This window comes from Pan troglodytes, chromosome 15, assembly GCF_028858775.2.
Source record: "Pan troglodytes isolate AG18354 chromosome 15, NHGRI_mPanTro3-v2.0_pri, whole genome shotgun sequence".
Taxonomy (NCBI): domain Eukaryota; kingdom Metazoa; phylum Chordata; class Mammalia; order Primates; family Hominidae; genus Pan; species Pan troglodytes.
In genome coordinates, this window is record NC_072413.2 from 73,169,543 (window position 1) to 73,188,539 (window position 18,997).

General features: G+C 46.7%; 1 long non-coding RNA gene across 1 annotated transcript in view; it reads left to right on the top strand.

Moving 5' to 3' along the window:
• The first annotated feature begins 380 nt into the window (after window positions 1–380).
• LOC129136991 (uncharacterized) overlaps window positions 381–18,997 on the top strand; it is a 52,659-nt gene continuing 34,042 nt past the window's right edge. The window contains exon 1 of the long non-coding RNA XR_008539050.2: window positions 381–650. This is a non-coding gene — a long non-coding RNA (uncharacterized LOC129136991). The remainder of the gene's footprint in view (window positions 651–18,997) is intronic.

Below are 18,997 nucleotides of genomic sequence, written 5' to 3' on the forward strand. Positions count from 1 at the left end.
CTAGCCTGGGTGACAGAGCAAGACTCCATCTCAAAAAAGAAAAAAAAAAAGAAATAGAAATATACCATGTTTTTGGTGGGAGCCAGCAGTTTGGAAACATTGCTCATATTCTTTAGGAAAATCCTTCTCCCAGTGGATCTTCCAGATATCCCCAAGTCTTGGGATTCCCTAGTGCCCCCTTTCTTTGCATCTATTAAGTACAGGGCATACCTTAGACCAGGGTTTCCCAATCTCTGCATTATTGGCATTTAGGGCTGGTTAATTATTTGGTAGGGTCAGGAGGAGCTGTGTGCTATTCTGAGCATTGGAGAATGTTTACTGGATGCCAGTAGCACACAGTTGTGATGACCCAAGATGTCACTAGACATTGCCAAATATAACCTGAGGGGTAAATTGCCCATGCACTGCACTTGATTCTTTTACTCAGAAATGAACATGGAGCAATTTACGTGCACCAGTAAAATGCGGCTACTCTCGGAGTCCCTTTGGGCCATACCCCAGCCAGGGAAGTTCCCAGAGATGGGAGCAGAGGATTATCTCCAGGCAGTGCTCAAGGTGAGACCTGAAAGCCCAATCAATCAAGGAAACTCTAATTGGACCCATTACCTTACCTAAGCAGACTCTCTTTTGGAAGCTCACCCTGCACCCAGGTAGGTGCCTCTGGGATCTTTTGCCTTCCTCAGGAGGTATGGGATGGAGGGTGCTGGAGAGGGAAGGTTGGCCGGCTTCCGAGACACAATTAGAATGGCCTGAGTCAGCAGAGCTGCTCTAGGCCTTGGGGATTTCCATGGGGAACTGTGTGGACAGAATTCCCCCGGGATGGTGGTCTAGACAGGGCTCACCCTTCCCTCTGCTCACCAGGAGCTTCTGCTTCCCCTTTAGGAAGAGGAAACACCCTGGCTGTTTATTTTGGGGCTGTAGGATCTGTTGTGAATAAGCCCCAGGATGGGCCACAGGATGTCTTTCTTCCCTGGTGAGACATTTTAGGAAGTGCACAGAGCTGGCAGCAACCGTGCGAGATGGAAGTGGTGTGCCACGTGGGCAGGTGCACCAGCAGAGCAATTAGTAAAACAAAGGAAGGAGAATGCCTGAGATTAAGTCCAGCAACTAAGAAAATGTAATTTATTTTATTTTATTATTATTGTTTTTTGAGACGGAGTCTTGCTCTTGTCACCCAGGCTGGAGTGCAGTGGCGTCATCTCCACTCACTGCAACCTCCGCCTCCCAGGTTCAAGTAATTCTCCTGCCTCGGCCTCCCGAGTAGCTGGGATTACAGGCACCTGCCACCTTGCCCGGCTAATTTTTGTATTTTTAGTAGAGATGGGGTTTCACCATGTTGCCAGGCTTGTCTCGAACTCCTGACCTCGTGATCCGCCAGCCTTGGCCTCCCAAAGTGCTGGGATTACAGGCGTGAGCCACCGTGCCCGCCCAGAAAATGTAACTCAAAAGCAGATTAGAATCCTTGTTAACTTTCCTTATCTTAAAAAGCAATCTGCTTGTTAAAAAAATTAATTTAATTTAGAAAAACTGCAAAGTGGCCGGGTGTGGTGGCTCACGCTTGTAATCCTAGCACTTTGGGAGGCCGAGCAGGCAGATCACGAGGTCAATATATCGAGATCATCCTGGTCAACATGATGAAACCCCGTCTCTACTAAAAATACAAAAATTAGCTGGGCATAGTGGCGCACGCCTGTAATCCCAGCTACTCGGGAGACTGAGGCAGGAAAATTGCTTGAACCCAGGAGGCAGAGGTTACAGTAAGCTGAGATTGCGCTACTGCACTCCAGCCTGGCGACAGAATGAGAGTCTGTCTCCGAAAAAAAAAAAATTTTTTTCTCTAAACATCATTTAATGTTGATAATTATATGTGCTTTTTATCATTTTTATTTATTTTTGAATATGATTGGAAATTGGTGATTTTATTTTATTTTTTAAACATAATTAGAAAACTGATGAGTCTCTTCATCATTTTTAAGGGCAAGAAAGCTTTCTGATGGCATGAATACTGTGCTATAAGTATTTTAACTAAAATCTATACCTAAACATTTTAGTTGTTCAAGTTTTGTGATTATAAACTATGCCTCCAACAAACATCTTTATGCTTTTTCTGTGTTCTTGAAAACTTTTTATTCAGTATTTCTTTTTTCCCACCTTCCTTCTCTCTTTTCCTGTACCTTCCTCCACCCAAATCAATGTTGACAGCATGGTATATAGTTTTCTATACCTTTCTCTATGCTCAAGCAATGATGTACAGCCTATATGCACATAGAGGGCATGTTGGTTTGGTCATTGATTTATGAGTAACGGAATGCTGCTCCATATCCTTAGTGCCTTGGTTTTCTTCTTGATGAGAAACCTTCCGTCTGTATCCACAGGTTCTTTCCCAGGTGTGAGCACCCATGGGGTTAGGAGATCTGAAAACTTTATCTTTCCATATCTTCCACTTCGCCTTGGAGGCCTCAGATAGAAGCCATTGTCTCAGCAGACTTTTAGTTTCCTCATCTATGAAATGGGAGCATGCTACTGCCCCATCTACTTTATAGGATCACTGTGAGCAAAACTCCCAAGGGAATATATATATATATATGTATATATATATATACACATATATATATGTATATATATATATGTATATATATATACACCTATATGCATATATGGTAAACCATTACTTGTTAGCCATGACAGTCAAGAGAGTCAATGTCCTTTACTTGCTATTTTCCAAACTACCCTGGCACATCTCTGCCTCAGTGTCTTTGCTTATGTCATTGACCTTTCCTGGAATGCCCTTCCACCTGCTCCACTTCTCCAAGTCTTATCCACCCCTTGAGGCTCAGAAATTCTATTTCTTTTTTTCTTTTTCTTTTGATATGGGGTCTCGCTCTGTCACACAGGCTGGAGTGCAGTGGTTACCCCATAGCTCACTGCAACCTCAACCTCCAGGGCTCAAGCTATCCTCCCGCCTTGGCCTCCTGAGTAGCTGGGACTACAGGAGCATGCCATCACATCTGGCTACTCTTTCTTTCTTTTTTTTTGTAGAGAAGGTTCTCATTATGTTGCCCAGGCAGGACTTGAACTCCTAGCCTCAAGTGATCTGCCCACTTCAGCCTCCCAAAGTGCTGATATTATAGGTGTGGGCACCTCGCCCAGCCAAAAATCCCATTTCTTGCATACAATAACTTTTAATGTCTCCAGATGGTAGTTATGTCATCCTCCTCAGGACCCCTAATTTTCCACATTATTCATTCATTTCCTTGCCTTTTTCTACTTTAATTTTTTTTTTTTTGCTAATTTTTTATTTTTGTAGAGGTGGGGTCTTGCTATGTTGCCCAGGCTGGTCTTGGACCCTTGGCCTCATGCAATCCTCCTGCTTTGGCCTCCCAAAGTGCTGGGATTACAAGCATGAGCCACTGCCCAGCCTAATTTTTTTTTAATCTAAATTAAAAAGAGGACAGGGCTGGGCACGGTGGCTCACGCCTATAATCCCAGCACTTTGGGAGGCCAAGGGGGGTGGATCACAAGGTTAGAAGTTTGAGACCAGCCTGGCCAATGTGGTGAAACCCCGTCTCTACTAAAAATACAAAATTAGCCAGGCATGGTGGCGCATGCCTGTAATCTCAGCTACTCAGGAGGCTGAGGCAGGAGAATCGCTTGAACCTGGGAGGCGGAGTTTGCAGTGAGCCGAGATCACGCCACTGCACTCCAGCCTGGGCAACAGAGTGAGACTCAGTATCAAAAAAAAAAAAAAAAAGGACAGGAACTGTATCCTAAACATCTTTTATTCCTATAGAGTCCAGAAATAATACACATTAAGCACATGAATATTTGTTAAATAAAAGAATGAATGGGCCAGGCGTGGTGGCTCATGCCTGTAATCCCAGCAGTTTGGGAGGCCAAGGTGGGCAGATCACTTGAGGTCAAGAGTTTGAGACCAGCCTGGCCAACATGGTGAAACCCTGTCTCTACTAAAAATACAAAGAGGAGGCTGGGCTTGGTGGCTCATGCCTGTAATCCCAGCAGTTTGGGAGGCCAAGGCGGGTGGATCACGAGGTCAGGAGATCGAGACCATCCTGGTTAACACAGTGAAACCCCGTCTCTACAAAAATACAAAAAATTAGCTGGGTGTGGTGGCGGGCATGCATAGTCCCAGCTACTCTGGAGGCTGAGGCAGGAGAATGGCATGAACCTGGGAGGCAGAGCTTGCAGTGAGCTGAGATTGCGCCACTGCACTCCAGCCTGGGCAACAGAGCGAGACTCCATCTCCAAAAAAAAAAAAAGAAGAAAAAAAAAATACAAAGAGCAGCTGGGTGTAGTGGTGGGCACCTGTAATCCCAGCTACTTGGGAGGCTGAGGCAGGAGAATCGCTTGAACCTGGGAGATAGAGGTTGCAGTGAGCCGAAACCGTGCCACTGCATTCCATCCTAGGTGACAGAGCGAGACTCGGTCTCAAAAAAAAAAAAAAAATGAATGATCTTTACTATCACTCTTATACAAATTCTCCCCATGCTGAGGGTTTCAGGGAGAGATCAGAATCATGGAAGATTTTGAGCACTTTGAAAGAAAGATATTTTAGAAGTTCTTTAGTTGTAATATTTTGCCCTTTTGGGAAAAAACACATTGCAGAAAATACAGAAAAATCACAGATAAAAATAATTCACAATTCCGCCACCTAGAGAAAATCTACCTTTAACATTTTAATGTCTGTTTTTTAGTCTTTCTATACATACACATACTTACAAAATATGACATATGTGTGTATATATACTTACATATGCACATACATATACATATATAACTTTTAAAAAGGTTAGCACTTGTGCTGTCTGGGGAGCCAGGAGGGAGACAGTGGGGAGAGCCACTTTTAGGTGGCCTGGCCCCTGCTCTCTGACTCTAGTTATAGGAGATCCGGAAGCATTTCCCCAAGTACAAGCCAAGGCAAGTTCCTGGGGCCCTGTCTGTTCATTGAATCACTGGACCAGGGGAGGAGCCATGAGCAGAGAGCCCCCGGTCTCTAGGGTTCCTGCCTCCCTGGATCCCACATAAACAGAGGAGCAGCACCCACAGCCTCCTACTCTTCCTGCTCCCTTCTCATTCTTACCCTTTTTTGGGGAAGTCCAGGACCCCAAGAATCCTGGGTCTCACTCATCCCCTAAAAAAACCTTAGCCCTGGGGCAACGATTTCCCTATTGTCCCACCCCCACCTGCGGGGAGTACCAAAAGTACAAGAATTACCCAACCAGTGAGTGGGTGAATCGGGTTCTCCCTGGGGAGTATGACACTCCCCGACGAGCAAGGGAAGTACACTCACTCCCCAGGACGGCTCCGCAGACGACCGAAGCTCATGGTGGGAGGGTGCATTCTAGGAAGAGGAAATGGGTAAGGACATTCGCTATGCATTAGCTCACCACTGACCCTTCATGCACCTTCTCATTTAACTTTGAAATGAAATGCTCAGGATGTTATTGTCATGGCCATTTTACAGACGAGGAACCTGAGGCTGGTGCTGAAGCTTCTGAAGTAAAACTGTGTGAGCTTGGCTGACTCCACCTGGTGTCATGTATGCCCACACTGCTGTTCACTAGCTGCAACCCCCGACTGCCTCCTCCCCGTCACTGGTGCCCCTTAGTCTGTAAGAGTGGCCTTCCTTCTCTCAGGAATCATCCTTGACACTTTCCCTCACCTCCACATCGAATCCGTCAGCAAGACCCATCCACTCTGCCTCCAACACATCTCCTGTGTCTTCCATTTCTCTCCATCTTTGCTGCTCCTACCTGGCCTAAAACACCATCATTCTTTCCTAAACTTTTGCAATTGCCTTTTCATTGGTCTTCCTGCCACCATATGCCTTATTTTCCACACCACAGCCAAAATGATCTTTTATTTTTTAAAAAGTATTTTTATTTATTAAATTTTTTTGACACTGAGTCTTGCTGTCGTCCAGGCTGGAGTGCAGTGGTGTGATCACAGCTCATTGCAACCTTGACGTTTTGGGCTCAAGTGATCCTCCTGCCTCAGTCTTGCAAGTAGGTGGGACGACAGGCATGTGCCCAGCTAATTTTTTTTTTTTTTTTTGAGACAGAGTCTCGCTCTGTCACCCAGGCTGGAGTGCAATGGCATGATCTCGACTCACTGCAACCACCACCTGCCAGGTTTAAGCGATTCTCCTGCCTCAGCCTCCTGAGTAGCTAGGACTACAGGTGTGCACCACCACACCCAGCTAATTTTTATTTTTGTATTTTTAATAGAGACGGGGTTTCACCATATTGGCCAGGATGAAATCGACCTTGTGATCCGCCCACTCGGCCTCCCAAAGTGCTGGGATTACAGGCGTGAGCCACTGCGCCTGGCCCCAGCTAATTTTTTATTTTGTTTTTTTGTAGAGACAGGGTCTGATATATTGCACAGGCTGCAAAATGATCTTTTTTTTTTTTCTTTTGAGATGGAGTCTCACTCTGTCATCCAAGCTGGAGTGTGGTGGCACGATCTCTACTCACTACAACCTCTACCTCCCAGGCTCAAGTGATTCTCCTGCCTCAGTCTCCTGACTAGCTGGGATTACAGGCACGTGCCACCACACCTGGCTAATTTTTGTATTTTTAGTAGAGATGAGGTTTCACCGTGTTGGCCAGGCTGATCTCAAACTCCTGACCTCAAGGGATCCACCTGCCTCAGCCTCCCAAAGTGCTGGGATTGCAGGCATGTGCCACCGCACGTGGCCTGCAAAATGATCTTTTAAACAGATTGTACCACTCCCCTGCAAAGCCTCCAATGGATTCCAAACAAACCTTCAATAAAACCCTTAATCCCTACAGGATGTGGCCTCTGCTTGCTTCTCAGACCTCACTCCTGCCACTTCCCCCACCCCCACACTCTAGCCACACTGCCTTTCTCTCTGTTCCTCAGTCAAGCTGGCTCTGCCTTAGGGACACTGCAGTTGCTATTCTTTCCATCTGGACTGCTTTTCTCACTCAGTTTCCCACGGCTGGTTCCTTCTTGCCATTCAAGACGCAGTATAAAGGTCACCTTCTCAGAGAGGCTTTCCCTAACCACCTGTTCTAAGTAGCCACTTAATCACTTGCTATCACATTCACCTGTTTTAATTATTTGCATACCACTTATCACTATGGGGTTTTTTCTTTCTTTCTTTCTTTCTTTTTTGCCCCAGGTAATCTGCAGTAATGTGCTCTTTAAAATTTTGTCATTTTGGCCGGGTGCAGTGGCTCACACCTATAATCCCAGCACTTTGGGAGGCCAAGGTAAATGGATTGCCTGAGCTCAGGAGTTCGAGACCAGCCTAGGCAAAATGGTGAAACCCTACCTCTACTAAAAATACAAAAATTAGCCAGTGTGGTGGTGCAAGCCTGTAATCCCAGCTACTTGGAAGGTTGAGGCAGGAGAATTGCTTGAACTCAGGAGGCAGAGTTTGCAGTGAGCTGAGATCGCACCACTGCACTCCAGCCTGGGTGACAGAGTGAGACTCTGTCTCAAAAAAATAAAAAAAATTAAAATTTTGTCATTTATTCATTCATTCATTTGTTAATTCCTGTGTCCTTCCACTAGAATCTATCCCCAATGCCTAGAAGAGTGTCTGGTATATAGTGGCTGCTCGATAAGTATTTGTTGAATGAATTTTTGAATGAATGAATCACATTTTTCCTTGATTAATTCAGTTAACAATTGTCATCTGTTAGGGGCCAGATACTAAGCTAAAGGCTATGAGAAACATAAACAAGACACATCAGCTCTCAAGAAGTGTTTGATTCATGATGTCTGAGATGTACTTTTAAATAATGCAGAAAAAAAAGGAGGACAGATGAAATACAACTGGCCAAATGTTGATGACTATCGAGGTAGCATGATGGAAAAGGGGGGTTATTACATTATTTTTTGACTTTTGTGTATCTTTCAAAATGTCCATAATAAAAAGGTATTTTTGGCCAGCTGCGGTGACTCACACCTGTAATCCTAGCACTTTCGGAGGCTGAGGCGGGAGGATCACTTGAGGTCAGGAGTCCCAGACCAGTCTGGCCAACATGGTGAAACCTCGTCTCTACTAAAAATACAAAAATTAGCCAGGCGTGGTGGCGGGCGCCTGTAATCTCAGCTACTCGGGAGGCTGAGGCAGGAGAATCGCTTGAACCTGGGAGGCAGAGGTTGCAGTGAGTCGAGATGGCATCACTGCACTCCAGCCTGGGCAACAGAGCAAGACTCCTGCTCAAAACAAAACAAAACAAAAAGGTATTTTAAAATTTTTATTTAAAAAGCAGCTATGGCTAGGCGTGGTGGCTTATCCCTGTAATCCTAGCACTTTGGGAGGCTGAGGCGGGTGGATTGCTTGAGCTCAGGAGTTTGAGACCAGCCTAGGCAGCATGACAAAGCCCTGTCTTTACAAAAAATACAAAAAATTAGCTGGGTGTAGTAGCATGCTCTTGCAGTCCCTGCTGCTCAGAAGGCTGAGGGTGAGAGGATTGCTTGAGCCCAGGAGGTCGAGGCTGCAGTGAGCCAAGAATGTGCACTCCAGCCTGGACAACAGAGTGAAACCCTGTCTCAAAAAAAAAAAAGAAAAAAAAAAGGCAGCTTATGATCAAGATGGGGAAAAGTATGTATATACAAATAACCATTTTGCTGAAGATTGCTGAGAGTGGTATAAATGGAGAAACTTGTTAGTGAATAAACATTTTTGAGCATCTGGTATGCCGAGGCACTGTGCTAAGCACTAGGGATAGAATGATAACAAGACACGCACAGGGCTGGGCATGGTGGCTCACACCCGTAATCCCAGCACTTTGGGAGGCCGAGGAGGGTGGATCACCTGAGGTTAGGAGTTCGAGACCAGCCTGGCCAACATGGTGAAACTCTATCGCTACTAAAAATACAAAAAAATTAGCCAGGAGTGGTGGTGCACGCCTGTAATCCTAGCTACTCAGCAGACTGAGGTGGGAGGATTGCTTGAGCCTGGGAGGCAGAAGGTGCAGTGAGCCGGATTTGTTCCACGGCACTCCAGCCTGGGTGACAGAGCGAGAATCTATCTCAAAAAATAAAAATAAAAATAATAAAAAGTAGCCAGGTGCAGTGGCTCATGCCTGTAATCCCAGTAATTTGGGAGGCTGAGGCGGGCGGATCACCTGAGGTCAGGAATTCGAGACCAGCCTGGCCAGCATGGAGAAACCCCCATCTCTACTAAAAATACAAAATTAGCTGGGTGTGTTGGCGCATGCCTGTAATCCCAGCTACTCGGGAGGCTGAGGCAGGAGAATCACTTGAACCTGTTAGACAGAGGTTGTGGTGAGCCGAGATCGCGTCATTGCACTCCGGCCTGCACAACAAGAGCGAAACTCCATTTAAAATAATAATAATAATAATAATAAGTAAAAAGATACACACAGGTTCTTCTTTCATGCAGTATAGAGTCCAGCAGAGCCGGGAGACACAACTGAATAAAAGGTCACACACAGAATGCCAATAGAGAGCGCTCACATGGTCTGGGGTCAGGAAAGTGAGGTGGGTGAAGAGTGAGCAGGACAGCCTTCCAGACAGAAGGAACAGCATGCACAATGGCTGAGCAGCATGGAACAGCCTGGCACATGTCAGGAGCCCAGAGAAGGCCAGCATTCTAGGGCAGACAGAGCAAAGAGGTGAGTGGGAAGAGAGAAGGTGAGACTAGTAAGTAGAAGCTAGACCGACCCCATAGGGATATAAAGGTCCTGTTCAACATTCGAGACTTGATCCTCCACTGCTTCAGGAGGATGCAGGAAGGATTCTTGAGGCAGATGGTCTAGGAACCAGGCCCTGAAGGTTGGTGAGAATTGCAACAGGGAAAGGTAGCCCCAAAAGGTATTCCTGGTGAATGTAACAGAGTGAACTCTGATCCAGAGGGACAGAGTCCAAGGTGCTGAGGAAATAGAGTGGCCTGGCATGGGAGGAGCCTGGCAGGGGTGGTGCATGCAGGGGTGTAGGGGGCAATAAGCCTAGATAGCAAGGTCAGAGACAACACCAGACATGGCATGCTAAGGAGTTTGGACTTTATTCCACAGACAATGGGGAGCCACTGAAGATTTTTTGATTATTAGAGAGATAGGACCAGAGCTGGCCCTTAGGAAGGTTGGATTTGGTGGGGAAATCAGGCAGGAGAATACTATTTATTTATATGAGAGGCGACATGGGTTTGATTTTAATACTCAACAATGTATTGAGTGCATGGTACCTGCCAATACTGAAAACTGGAGGGGCAAAGAGAAAAAAGGGACTGCCCCTGTCCTGTCCCATGGAGCTCGTAGATGACTAAACTGACAATGATGATACAGTGTGATGTGGTAGTGATATGACCAGCATGTTATGGGTGCCCTTAAGAAAGGGGGCCACTGAGGCTGGGCACGGTGGCTTACACTTGTAATCCCAGCACTTTCGGAGGCTGAGGCAGGTGGATGGCTTAAGTCTAGGAGTTTAAGACCACCCTGGGCAACATGGTGAAACCCCGTCTCTACAAAACATTTACATATTTGCTGGGCATGGTGACACGTGCCTGTAGTCCTGGCTACTTGGGAGGCTGTCGTGGGAGCATTGCTTGAGCCCGGGAGGTTGAGGCTGCAGTGAGTTGAGATCGTGCCACTGCACCTAGCCTGGGTGACAGAGCAAGACCTTGTCTCAAAAAAATAAAAGAAAGGGGGCCACTGAGTCTGGGCACGGTGGCTCACGCCTATAATCCTAGCACTTGGGGAGGCTGAGGTGAGCAGATCACCTGAGGTCGGGAGTTCGAGACCAGCCTGACCAACATGGTGAAACCCTGTCTCTACTAAAATATACAAAAAATTAGCCAGATATGGTGGCATTTACCTGTAATCCCAGCTACTCAGGAGGCTGAGGCAGGAGAATCGCTTGAACCCGGGAGGCGGAGGTTGCAGTGAGCCGAGATTGTGCCATTGCACTCCAGCCTGGGCAACAAGAGTGAAACTCCGTCTCAAAAAAATAAAAAAAGAAAAGAAAAGAAAAGAAAGGGGGCTACTGAACTCAGCCTGAAGTGGGGCAGCGGTCAGCAAAGTCTTCTGAATAAATGGTGAGTTACCAGGAAAAAGGGTGAGGAACAGTGTTCCAGGCAGCAGCTGCACATGTAAAAAGCATGGAGTGGTGAGAGCAGAGTGGCTCAGCCTGGGTTGAGGATGAGGAAGCCGGTGCTGTGACTACAGAGAAAGCCAGGAAGAAAGCAGGGGACAGACCACGAGGACTTGGCATGTCATACTAGTTTGTTTCTTATCATTAAAGCCATGGATCCCTCCTCCCTAAATGAATAATCCCACCTTTTTCCCTTTGTTCCCACAGTCCTGGGAGGAGGAGTAGCTGTTTCCTGCAGTTGCTGCCTCAGTGATACCTCAGTGTTCTCTTTGTCATTTCACTTTGCAAGTTGAAGTTAACAATTCTTTTTTGTTTTGGACCTAGTAAACAATTCTTTATCTTAAACTGACCCTGTTACAATGTGTTACAATAGCTGGTGTGATTTCAGTTCCCCGTCTGGACCCTGACTGAGAAAGGGCCCTTGAGAGGTTTTGTTTTTTTTTTTTTTTTTTTTTTTTTGAGACAGAGTTTCACTCTTGTTGCCAGGCTGGAGTGCAATGGCACAATCTTGGCTCACTGCAACCTCCGCCTCCCGGGTTCAAGCGATTCTCCTGCCTCAGCCTCCCGAGTAGCTGGGATTACAGGCATGCACCACCACGCTCGGATAATTTTGGTATTTTTAGTAGAGACGGAATTTCTCCATGTTGGTCAGGCTGGTCTCAATCTCCTGACCTCATGATCTGCCCACCTCAGCCTCCCAAAGTGCTGGGATTACAGGCGTGAGCTATCGCTCCTGGCCGAGAGATTTTTAAGTAAGAGGAGGCGTGCCATCAGATTTACATTTTAGAAAGTTGTCTCTAGGGGCAATGGTGGAGAACAACGACTAGAAGCAAGGAGCCCACTGAGGCCGTGGTTCCCGTGTTACAGGGGAGATACAGCGGCAGCCAGAATGCAGAGTCGGAAGGTAGATGGGAAGGAGGGGATACAGTCAAGAGATACTAAGGAAATAGAATTAACAGAAGAGGGAGATCAAGAGATTTGCTTATGCTTCTGGGTTTGCAGGACATGCCATTTACTGGGGCACAGAATATAGAAGAATTAGGTGTGTGTTGAGAAGATCAGTCTTTCTGTTTTGTACACGTTAAGTCTAAGAACCACCAGGTGGAAATGGAGGCAGCTGTGTATGCAGATGTGTGGGCAGAAGAGCCAGGCAGATGGATTCGGAACTCAGCAGGGTATGGCTGCGGTTGAGGTCATGCAGAGAGCATGGTGGGTGGGGGCACTGACGGCAGAATCTCCTAGAACCCCAACATTTAGGAGATGAGCTGAGAAACAGGAACCCCAGATTATCTGGAAGAGAAGCTTGGGAACTACGAAAGTGTTCAGAGGGAGGATCAGGCAGGGCACTTGTCAGAACAATTGCAGTCTGGGTACTCAAAGGAAGGAAACTTCTCAAAGGTGTGTGTTTCAGCATGCAGATACATATGCATTTTTGAAGTCATTCCTTCTCTTAAGTTTGGAATATTGAGGAAAAACTCTTTCACATCAACCCTGGTGCCACCAGGCGACCTGGCCCAACCCTTCACTGTTGTCCAAGTGCGTCAGGAGAAGCCACCTGGCCGGAAGGAGCCAGGTGGAGCAGAGGGCAGCCAGTCTTATATTCAATAGTCAGTGATAAGGCCAGATGTGTGGCAATATCAAATAATCAAGAACTGGCGTCATCCCCAGACAGCATGCTTAACTGTCTTCAGTGAGGAGACAAGGAAGGGGTGGAGGGGTGTCTCAGATGCCTGGGAGGGGAAATGGGAGGGAGCTCGCATTTATGGAGTGGGCCAGGCCCTGTGCTAGACTCTTTCCATGTGATCTCCACTAACCCTCCCAACAGCCATGCCTGTTTCAAAGATAAGACAGCTGGGGCTCCAAGAGGTTAAATAATGTGCCTCAGGTAGTAACTGAGCGACCTAGGATTTGAACCTGGAAGGCCAAAGGCCATGCTGTCTCAAGGGAGCCCTTGGTCACCAGTTCAGTCAATCTCCCTGGTGAAGGTCCGTGTGCTGTAAGTTTGGGCATGGATACAAACCTTCCCATTGAAGCTTGATATGAGTAATGGCTCAGCGCCCAATCAGCGGCCAGATTAGGTGTTCTCCATGAGTGGTTTGGTGCTAGCACTTGCTTCCAAACCACACTTCCTGTTCATCTTTCACACCTATTGTCTCACTGCTGGGTTTCTTGCCAAATGCCTCCCTTGCCACTCCCGGTATGGGGGCGGAGTGACTAGGGAACAGCTTACAATGAGGAGTCTGTCAGACCTCCTTACTTTGCAGACGTCCTAAACACCTGATGAGCGACCACCAACTACTGAGGAGAGCCAATTTGCACCCAATTTTTGAGACCCTAAAAGACACTCTTTGAGCCTGATTACAGGTCAAATAATGGTAATAGCTAAAGGGTGGCTTTCTGTGTGCTGAGCCTTGAATTGTCTGCCTAACATGCATTGTTTCATATAATTCTTAAAATAACCCCATGAGGTGAGTGCGATTATTACACCCATTTTGCCTACAAGGAAGCAGGCTGAGAGAAAAGTGTCTACACCCAGTAAGCACCAGGAATGTCTGAATCAAAGGCAGGGAGGGAGAGGTGCCTGCCAAGCCCCGCACTTCCTTTCTCTCCCTTCCCCCAAGGCCTTTGGCTTAGATACGCTGATCCTTGAGAAATCCCTCATCTCTTCCTTCCTTCCTTCCTTCCTTCCTTCCTTCCTTCCTTCCTTCCTTCCTTTCTTTTTTCTTTCTTTCTCTCGCTCTCTCTCTTCTTCTTTCTTTTTTTTTCTGGAGTCTCGCTCTGTTTCCCAGGCGTGATCTTGGCTCACTGCAACCTCCACCTCCAGGGTTCAAGCAATTCTCTTGCCTCAGCCTCCTTAGTGGCTGGGACTATAGGAGTGCGCCACCACGCCCAGCGAAGTTTTGTATTTTTAGTAGACATGGGGTTTCACCATGTTGGCTAGTATGGTCTTGATCTCTTGAGCTTGTGATCCACCTGCCTCAGACTCCCAAAGTGCTGGAATTACAGACACGAGCCACCGCGCCCGGCCCATTCAGGAGCTTTTACCCCATAAATCTTCTTACACATAGAAAAATAAAAAGTTCTGTCCCTTGTTACAGGTATTTTATATTATCAGTGGCGCCAATAAGGTGGGTGCATGTGTGTGCACACATGCATGTATATGGGTGTGTGTGCACACATGCATGTATGTGTCTGTGTGTGTGCATACACATATGTGGGGGTGGAGTAGGAATCAGGCAAATCAACCTCATAGACCTGTTCCCTGTTTCTGGGGTCATATATGGCTACAGTGACTATGTTTCTGAACCACAGGCCAGGCCACATGTCCTGGCCATTGCAATGGTTGTTGAGGGGATATTACAACAATGAAACTGATACCTGCCCATGAGATACAGAGGCTGTTGGCTAACAGTTCAGCAGATACACTGTAGTGTGCTTTGGAGACATTCTTAAAGGCCTCTGAGAGAGACAATGTCTTGCCAAGAGTTGAGGCCTGAAACTTGACAGCTGCCCACAGCCCATTTAAGGGTTAGTGTTACTCGACACAATTTTAAAGACATTGTCATGGAGGATCTGATATTCTCAGAACATTCAAGAGAAATGTTATAGCCTAAAACCAGAGGGGAAATCTGAAACCGTATCTTCTTTTAGGGGCTACTATAGAATTCATTAAATTAATAATTAAATCTATGTATGTACATACAAAATGTTATGGACAACTGAGCCAGCCCTACACATACACAAGATGTCAGAAAGATTACCTCTGGCCGGGCATGGTGGCTCACACCTGTAATCCCAGCACTTTGGGAGGCCAAGCTGGGTGGAACATCTGAGGTCAGGAGTTCGAGACCAGCCTGGTCAACATGGTGAAACCCTGTCTCTACTAAAAATACAAAAATTAGCTGGGCGTGGTAACTCACGCCTGTAGTCCCAGCTACTCGGGAGGCTGAGGCACTAGAATCGCTTGAACCCAGGAGGCAGAGGTTGCAGTGAGCTGAGATCACACCACTGCACACCAGCCTGGGCAACAGAGTGAGACTTGGTCTAAAAAAAAAAGAAAAGAAAAGAAAGGAAAAGAAAAAGAAAAGATTACCTCTGTTAAAAATACTCAGGCAGTGGAGATAGCAGCCAATTTTGGGTTTGCATGACATTAATTCAACAAGCATGTATTACTTCCTACCTATTAGCTCCCAGATACTTGGTACCACGCCCAAAGAAGACTGGGCCTGGGATTGCAGTGACAGTAGGGTGGCAGATGTGTGGGGGATAAGTATGATATGGTGTAGGGAGGGTTATAATACTGATGAGTGCAATGTGCTACAGAATCCAGAAGATGAAGAATTCTTGGGAGGGGTGGTGGTATTAGTTTTCTACTACTATGTAATAAATTACTACAATTTAGCAGCTTAAAGCAACAACAATGTATTATCTCACAGTTTCCATGTGTCAGGGGTACAGGTATGGCTGAACCAAGTCCTCTGCTCAGGGTCTCACAAGCTGACAATCAAGGTGTCTGCCGGGTTGCATTTCTTTCTGGAGGTTGAGGTCCTCTTCCAGGCTCACGTGATTGTTGGCAGAATTTAGTTTCTTGCATCTGTATGATTGAGGCCTTTGTTGTCTTCGTAGCTGTCACCAGGGGCCACTCTTATCAACTAGAGGCTTCCCTCAAGTCTTTGTCACATGGCCCACTTCACAGATCCTCTCATAAGGTGGCAGCTTTCTTCTTCAAGACTAGCAGGAAATTCTCTTTGACTTCAGGGAGGATCCTAGTCCCTTTTTGTTTTCAGGGTTTTATTATTTATTTATTTTGAGACAGAGTTTTGCTCTTGTTGCCCAGGCTGGAGTGCAATGGCATGATCTTGGCTTGCTCCAATCTCTACTTCCTGGGTTCAAGTGACTCTCCCATGTCAGTCTCCTGAGTAGCTGGGATTACAGGCATGTACCACCATGCCCAGCTAATTTTGTATTTTTAGTAGAGATGGGGTTTTACCATGTTGGCCAGGCTGGTCTCAAACTCCTGACCTGAGGTGATCCACCTGCCTCGGCCTCCCAAAGTGCTGGGATTACAGGCATGAGCCAGCGTGCCTGGCTATTTATTTATTTTTGAGACAGGGTTTCACTCTGTCACCCAGACTGGAGTGCAGTGATGCGATCACAGCTCACTGCAGCCTCGAACTCCTGGGCTTAGGCCATCCTCCCGCTCAGCCTCCCAAGTAGCTGGGACTACAGGCATATGCCACCATGCCTGGCTAATTAAAACAATTTTTTCTTTGTAGAGATGGGGGTCTTCCTATGCTGCCTCAGCTGTTCTAGAACCCCTGGGCTCAAGAGGTCCTCTTGCCTCCCAAAGTGCTGGGTTATAGGCATAAGCCATCATGCCTGGCCCCTAGTCCCTTTTTGAAGGTCTCCCCTAATTAGGACAGACCTAGCCAGACTAAACTCCCTTTTGATTAACCCAAAATCAGCTGATTAGGGACCTTAATTATATCTGCAAAATCCTTTTTACCATAATCAAGAGAGTGACATCCCATCATATTCACAAATGCTGCCAACACTCAAGGAGAGGGGATTATGTAAGATGTGTATACCAGGAGACAGAAATCTTGGAGGCCGTCTTAGAATTCTGCATACCATGTGTGAGACGGGGAGAGGGAAGGGAAGGGGAAAGTGCCAGGGTGGGTAACCTTTGAGCTGAGTACTGAAGAATGAATTTAAGTTCTCTAGGCTGCCAAGAAGGGAGACAAGTGGGTAGGAGAAAGGGCAGAGAGGAAAGAACATTATGGAAAGAGAGATGGGGCCGGGTGCGGTGGCTCATGCCTGTAATCCCAGCACTTTTGGGAGGCTGAGGTGGGCGGATCATCTGAGGTCAGGGGTTTGAGACCCTGATGGCCAACATGGTGAAACCCTGTCTCTACTAAAAATACAAAAATTAGCTGGGCATGGTGGTGTGCACCTGTAATCCCAGCTACTAGGGAGGCTGAGGCAGGAGAACTGCTTGAACCCGGGAGGCGGAGGTTGCAGTGAGCAGAGATTGTGCCACTGCACTTCAGCCTGGGTGACAGGGAGAGATTCCATCTCAAAAAAACAGAAAAAAAAAAAGAAAGAAAGAGAAAGTCAAGAACAAAGTTTCTTCATGAACAAAGGGCACGAAGAAACCTGTTCAGTAGCAGCGGGGCTGTTCAGTGGGGCCAATGTTCAGTGGGGATAGTGAGACCAGAGGTTGAAAGCCGGTAGAGAGTACAGAAAAGGTGGACAGAATACTAAGACAAAGTACCGTGTACTTTCAATAAGCTCTTGGTCTCAACTCTTGGTGACTGTACAAGGTAGGCCAAAGACAAAAACTGTCCAACGACAGAAATTTCACTTTGAAGTTCCCTCCACTCCATTTCTCCACCCGCTTCCTTCCTATCTCCTTTAGCAAAGTCCTTTCCTCAGAGATCTCCCCCACCCCACCCGCCACAGCCCCACAGCCCTGTCGGTCTAGCAGGGTGAGTAGCCGCACTGTCTCTGAACCCTTACGCCTGGACTTTGAAGGGGGAACAGATTCTTGCTTACTGAGTCAGCCTCGGCTGCTTCCTTTTTGTGCTTGAAGAAGCCAAAGAGTGAGCAGATTGGAGAGGACTAAAAGAAGCCAGAGATGCTGGTCAATTGACACAAAAATAAAGAGCTAAGGGAGAGGTTGAGAGAGGGAGAGCTAAGGGAGAGAGACACACTATGGGTGTCTGGAATTTTTAAAGGGCTCAGAGGAGGAGGGGGCCGGGCGTGGTGGCTCACGCCTGTTATCCGAGCACTTCGGGAGGCCAAGGCGGGCAAATCACGAGGTCAGGAGTTTGAGAGCAGCCTGACCAACATGGTGCAACCCCGTCTCTACTAAAAATACAAAATTTAGCCGGGTGTGGTTGTGTGCCTGTAATCCCAGCTACTCAGGAGGCTGAGGCAGGAGAATCGCTTGAACCCGGGAGGCAGAGGTTGCAGTGAGCCAAGACCGCACCACTGCACTCCAGCCTGGTGACAGAGCAAGACTCTGTCTCAAAAAAGTAAATAAATAAAATAAAATAAAATAAAAATACAAAAATTAGCTGGGTGTGGTGGCACGCACCTGTAGTCCGAGCTACTCGGGAGGCTGAGGCAGGAGAATTGCTTGAACCTGGGAAGTGGAGGTTGCAGTGGGCTGAGATCACACCACTGCACTCCAGCCTGGGTGACAGAGCAAGATTCCGTCTCAAAAAAAAAAAAGACTTGGAGGAGGGAAAGGGGAAGTTCAGAGTGTGGCTTTGCTTGCTGTCAGATCCTTTTTGTTGCTTTTCTCAATATTTAAATAAAAATGGGAATTATTTTAAAAATTATTTTATTTTATTTTATTTTGAGACAGAGTTTCGCTCTTGTTGCCCAGGATTGAGTGCAGTGGCTCGATTTTGGCTCGCTGCAACCTCTGCCTCCTGGGTTCAAGTGATTCTCCTTCCTCAGCCCCTCGAGGAGCTGGCATTACAGGCATGTGTTACCACGCCCAGGTAATTTTTTGTATTTTTAGTGGAGACGGCGTTTCGCCATGTTGGCCAGGATGGTCTGAAACTCCTGACCTTAGGGTAATCCACCCATTTTGAACTCCCAAAATGCTGGGATTACAAGTGTGAGCTACCACACCCGGCCATTAAAAATTAGATTATTGTGTGTGTGTGTGTGTGTGTGCTCTCACATGTGTGTGTATGTTGTTTTGTTTTTTGAAAATGATACTGCACAGATCCTGGGCTATTTGGGAATCCAGGATTTATTTGGGTTACCTTAAAAGGAAAAGGATAAATTATGGATACCTCCATGTGAAATAGTTGAATATATTACCACTCACTAAGGTGTTTTTTTTCTTCTTAAATTTATTTATTTTTTATTT